Raw genomic sequence first — 5377 nt, 5'->3', positions numbered from 1 at the left:
GTCTGGAATGGGCTCCCAAGGGAGGTGGTGCTCTCCCCTACCCAGGGGGTCTTCAAGAGGAGGTTAGATGGGCATCTGGCTGGGGTCATCTGAACCCAGCACCATTTCCTGCCTATGCAGGGGGTGGGACTCGATGATCTATTGAGGTCCCTTCCAAACCTAGCATCTATGAACCTATGAACAACAGTAGGAGGTCCCAGCCCTACCACCTCTGCTTTGTTCCAGACCAGAGGCACAGGGGTTGAGGTGGGAGGCAGGGGTGTTTGAGAGGCACAAGTTCAGTGAGGAGCATCAGTAAATTGGTATCATCAGTCTTTCACATGGAAAATCACTGAGCATAGAGCATTCTCAATATCAGAATAGGCACCACAGCCTTCCCCATGACCATACTCCAACATTTACCAAGGATTCACCTTAGAGATATCAGAGTAGGCAACTATATCCTTCCCTATGAGCATACCCCAAGCTACCAAGGAGTCACATTAGATTGTTCCCTCACCTATAAACATCACATTGAGAAGGTCAGCAGTAAAGTCTCTGCACAGGTAACTGCTTTAAGATGTTTATCCAGCACAACATGGGTTGCCAATTTCAAAGTGCTCAGAAGCATTGCACTTGCAATGGTATATGCCCCAGCAGATTACTGTGATCCTATATGGTCCAGAAGTTGTCACATTGAAAAGCTTGACACCGTACTAAACAGTTTGCATAGACTCATAGCAGGCTGCACAACTTAGACATGCACAGATGTATTTCCTGCACTCTAGGGCATTAGACCAAGTGACATAAGACAAACCCTAACCACTCCACTGCTGCCAGGTTTCTGGGACCATGGCAAGCTAGGTATCATGGCCATGTGTGTTGCACTAAATTTAGATAAGGGGTGGGGTGAATGGAAATGAAATGGTCATTCAGATTAATCTGACCTGAAATCCATTCTGACAATATTTTATATCAAGACCAAAAGAGTCCCCACTGGGCATGACCTTAACAGACAAGCATGGGTCACCAGAGCGCCTCCAAGGGATAACAAGGTCAAATGGTTATAAACTTCAGCAAAACCATTTTAGGCTGGACATAAGGAAGAATTTCTTCACTGTTCGAGCCCCCAATGTCTGGAATAGCCTGCCACTGGAGGTGATTCATGCACCTACATTGAATGCCTTCTAGAGAAATTTGGATGCTTATCTTGCTGGGATCCTATGACCCCAGCTGATTTTCTGCCCCTTGGGCAGGGTGCTGGACTCAATCTTCCGAGGTCCCTTCCAGCCCTAATGTCTATGAAATCTATGAAATCTATGAAACTGAACAGGCTGAGATCTGGATATGGACTCTTCAAAACAACACTTCACAAGATGAACACCTTGGACAGCCCTCTGTGTGAATGCAGTGTCCACACAACAGCACAGCACTTAATTGAAAGCTGCAAACTGTACAAATGCCCAGACAGGGTAGATGGAATCTATACACTGAGCAATAAAACCAGATAGTACTTCATAGTTGGTCGGAGAGAACAAGGTGGGAGTGGAGTTGAAAACAGGGCTTCACCTCCTCGGGCCATTGAGAGCCCAGGGACAGGGCCAGTCTGGCTCTCAGGCAGAGAATACAGCTCTAGCCTAAGATAGATCCCACCCCATAAGAGTGGTTGAGTGGGGTGCCACAATGCTCCATGGGCTGTTGGTGAAATATGACCTACCCTGAGTCCAGATGGGATCTGGTACAGATGTTCATTATGGTGTTGTAACTTACAGTGTTGAAGTCTGATACCACATCCATCCAGAGTTATTTTAGCGCAGGATCCACAATCTTGACAGTGATCTATGTGCCCTGACCATCTGTTTGGTTATGGCTATAGAGTACTTTCTGCTTGTATGAAAAACCAAGTACAAAAATCATGTAACCATGAATCCTCAGGTGAAAACCTGACCATGCTGAAGGAAAAGGGTTCTCACCATGGACTATGCCAAAGCCAGTCATTCCAAAGCCAGGATTTCATCTCATTGTCATGCTCAACTCACCAATACTGGAACTACATGCTCTATTTATTTTATCAAACTGTAGCTTACACCATCATACTGAGTGTAATATCCAAAAATGACTTATGCATCTACAGCTAGATATAGACAGAATTGAGGCACCCAAGTACAAAACTGTTCCAAAAATCCCCTAAAGAGCTGCTATTGTACTCTAAATGTATAAGCTACCTACCTGTTTGACCCAGCTCACCGCTTCTCTTCAAGCTCAGATATGAACTAGGCACTTAGTTGTTCAGACTGTCTCTCACCTAAGCCTAGCTGTAATCAAGAAAATAAAGATAGTGACATCCCTCAGCAAACTTATGAATTGATAAGCATGGTCAGAGCACATCTAACACATCATCAGAACTGAGTTTCTCTCTGTTTCTCTCTGTTGGCCACTCTCTTTTTAAAAAGGGAGCCACTTAAAGGTGGGTTGTTGTGATGCCCCAAGTAAGGGCCAGAAAGGGTCAATACAAGAGCCAGCATCATTCATAAGCCTCTTGGCTGAGAAAAATGGAGTGACAAGTTCTTATTCCTACTCTCAGAACTATTTCTGTATTTTACATTCAACTGACATGCACAAAATACAGTCATGTTTCCTCTTGTGTATCTATGCTTGCATATGCTCATTCCCTTCTCTCTCCCTCCTCCACACTCCTGGCCTATGCCTACTATGGCCTCATAAATCTTGCCTTCACTTCTTTGCATGATGGCCCAACTTCCACTTCAGGGACAGGCAGTGCAGTAACCCTGTAAACTCAGCCTAAGCTCCAAACCTGTAAACCCAGCAAGATCATTGGATCTAGCCCTAAAACTTAGATGACACCACTCCCCCCCCCCCCAATCGGGGATGATCACAGACTTCAAAAGGCCCAACTGTTTGGTTCAATTAAGCCGTCAAAGGTTTGGGGGGGGAGGTGGCATTTTGGAATCTTAGAAAATAGGCTCTTTACAGAGTTTCAGAGTTGGTAGGGTAGGAAGGGACCTGAGCAGATCATCAAGGCCCCCCCCCTGCCATGGCAGGAAAGAGCACTGGGGTCAAACAACCCCAGTAAGGTGTTCATCCAGCCTCCTCTTAAAGACCCCCAGGGTAGGAGCCAGCACAACTTCTCTTGGAAGTTGGTTCCAGATCCTAGCTGCCCTGACAGTGAAGTAGCGCCTCCTGATGTCTAGTCTGAATCTACCTTCTGCCAGCTTGTGACCGTTATTTCTAGTCACTCCTGGTAGTGCTCAGGGGAACAGGGACTCCCTCAATGCCCGCTGGTCCCTTCTGGCTAGTTTGTAAACAGCCACTAGATCCCCCCTCAGCCTTCTCTTGTGGAGGCTGAACAGGTTCAGGTCCCTTAGCCTCTCCTCATAGGGCCTGCCCTGCTGGCCCATGATCATGCAAGTGGCCCTCCTCTGGACCCGCTCCAAGTTGTCCACATCTCTCCTGAAGTGCAGCACCCAGAACTGGATGCAATACTCTAACTGCGGCCTGACCAGTGCCGCATAGAGGGGGAGGATCACCTCCTTGGACCTGCTCAAGATCCATCTGTGGATGCATGACAAAGTGTGGTTGGCCTTCCTGACTGTCCCCACACTGCCGGCCCATGTTCATTTTGGCATCAATAATGATTCCAAGATCCTGTTCTGCCTCTGCACTGACAAGAAGGGAGTTCCCCAGCCTGTAGGTATGTTGCTGGTTCTTCCTCCCCAGGTGCAGCACCTTGCACTTGTCAGTGTTGAAACCCATCCTGTTCTCATCCACCCACCCCTGTAACCTGTCTAGTTCCGATTGCAGCCTATTCTTCCCTTCTAGCGTGCCCACATCCCCCCACATCTTAGTGACATCAGCAAATTTGAACAGGGTGCTTTTTACTTCCTTGTCCAAGTCACTGATGAAGATGTTGAACAGGCATTCCTTCATGCAGATGTTGGAGCATCAGTCACACTGATGCTCCCCTGTACTAGATAAAGTCTGGTGCACTTCATAAATTCAACCAAACACTGCAGTGGCAGAAACAATGAATAAACATTTTTCAGACTTCTGAAAAAATAAGGGTATCTTGAGCTTCAGATTAGCACACGATAGATGGGAGGTAGATTATTCTTAGGTTGAAATGGTTTGTCTATCACAGGGGTGTAGCTTGTAGCCATGTTGTCTAAGGACATAGGCAGACAAGGTTCTTCGGGTGAATCTGATATCTTTTATTAGACCAACTTAAATAGTTGGAAAAAGTGTAACAAGCTTTTGGGTTTAAAAACCCTTTGTCAGGCTGAGGAACTCAATCTCTGAGTTCCATCAGAAATTCAACAATCATCATCCCTCCAGCCAACTATCTCTTGAATACTCCAGCACCAACATCTCCTTTTTAGACCCAATGATCAGTATCTGGAATGGTAAAATACAGACCACATTACACAACGAACCCACAGACCAACATACGTATCTGCACAGAACCAGCAATCACCCCAAACACACGAAGAAAGCTGTGATATACAGCCAAGCCCTCAGATACCACCGCATTTGCACTGAGAACTCCCAGGATTGCCACCTCACCAATCTTGGCTTTCACCCAACAAGGACACTCCTCCAGAGAGATAGATCATGTGTTTGAAAGAGTCACCTGGATACCACATGAAGAATTGCTGCAGTACAGAAGAAAAACCCCATGAATCACACACCACTGGTTATGACATATCATCCCACCCTCAAACCCGTACGGAAAATCCTCAAACAATTGCAACCCATATTTGAAAGAGACCCTATTCTTAAAGAGATCTTCCCAGAACCACCCATCTTAACCTTCAAACAAACACCGAACCTCGTTAACCTCATCACCAGAAGCAAACTCCCTCAGGCCCAGAACACACTAAATGGATCCAGATCATGCCATGACAAGAAATGCATAACCTGCCAACACATCTCCACCACCCCCGACTACACCCCCAACTTACTATACCCAACAACAGAACCATCAGCATTCCTGGATCTTACAGCTGCACCTCCAGAAATGTAATATACCTCATCCAATGCACCAAATGCCCTGATGGAAAATACGTAGGAGAGCCCAAACAACAACTGCGCACCAGAATGAACGCACACTGGAAATCTATCAAAGACAGGTATATCCAATGACCTGTGGGAGCACATTTCTCACAAGAAAACCAATCCCTCAGTTCTAATCCTCAAAGGAAACTTACAAAACACTTCTCAGACATGAGCCTATGAACTTCACTTCATCAACATCCTGGATAAAAACAATTATGGACTAAATATACACATTGGATTTATGAGACATTATAACCTGCCTGACATCTGACTCCCCAGGTATCTCTCCACTATTTAAATGCTAAATTCATCCCCCTTCTCTATC

This window comes from Alligator sinensis, unplaced genomic scaffold, assembly GCF_000455745.1.
Source record: "Alligator sinensis unplaced genomic scaffold, ASM45574v1 scaffold340_1, whole genome shotgun sequence".
Lineage (NCBI taxonomy): Eukaryota > Metazoa > Chordata > Crocodylia > Alligatoridae > Alligator > Alligator sinensis.
The sequence above is the reverse complement of the archived record's forward strand: the minus strand, read 5'-3'. Positions refer to the sequence as shown.